Source organism: Carlito syrichta, unplaced genomic scaffold (assembly GCF_000164805.1).
Source record: "Carlito syrichta isolate Samal-C Ts95f unplaced genomic scaffold, Tarsius_syrichta-2.0.1 Scaffold313533, whole genome shotgun sequence".
Classification (NCBI taxonomy): Eukaryota; Metazoa; Chordata; class Mammalia; order Primates; family Tarsiidae; genus Carlito; species Carlito syrichta.
This window is the reverse complement of record NW_007257629.1, coordinates 188,818-189,414: the sequence shown is the minus strand read 5'-3', so window position 1 is coordinate 189,414 and position 597 is coordinate 188,818. Positions and strand designations below refer to the sequence as shown.

The window sequence follows — 597 nt, the reverse complement described above, 5'->3', positions numbered from 1 at the left end:
CTCCGCCACGCGAAGGAGGCGGAGCCGGCGTCGCCGCCGCCCGGTGACGACCCCGCTGCGGCGCCGCAGTTCGGGCTGGGGTGTCCCACAGGCGTCTGTTTCGCTCGAGAGGCGAGGCTCGAGGGCTCGATCTTCTTTCTGCGTCGGTGTTTGAATTCAGGAAAGGAGGCATTTTGCATCGAAGCCTTCTGAGCCGCGGGACCATGCTGGCGCAGCGAGGCCTTTAACGACGCAGAGTCCCCAGCTCGCTGTGACCTCGTGGCGCAATGGTAGCGCGTCTGACTCCAGATCAGAAGGTTGCGTGTTCAAGTCACGTCGGGGTCAGAGCCGGTTTTTTTTCCCCCCCCTTCCTTTCGAGTAGCGGAATTAGCGAATTAAAAATCACAAATGGGAAATCAAACCTCACGCAAGATCTACTGCCCTTCCAACACAACGGAAAGCCCGCCCTCCTTTTTCCCTTCATTGGGAATATAAACAAATTTGCGAGAGTTTCCTTCCAGTGGCTGAGGGGAGGCGCCGCGTCAGGCCTCAGAGTGACCCCCCCGCCCCAAAAGCGAAAGAGTGGAAAACTCACCCAGCCCAGCTCGCCGGAGAGCG

The 597-nt window shown here is 59.5% G+C and overlaps 1 non-coding gene across 1 annotated transcript; it reads left to right on the top strand.

The window, feature by feature from the left end:
* Positions 1-252: 252 nt before the first annotated feature.
* Positions 253-324, top strand: TRNAW-CCA. The gene has a single exon. It is a non-coding gene; the product is annotated as a tRNA-Trp (tRNA).
* The last annotated feature ends 273 nt before the right edge of the window (positions 325-597 follow it).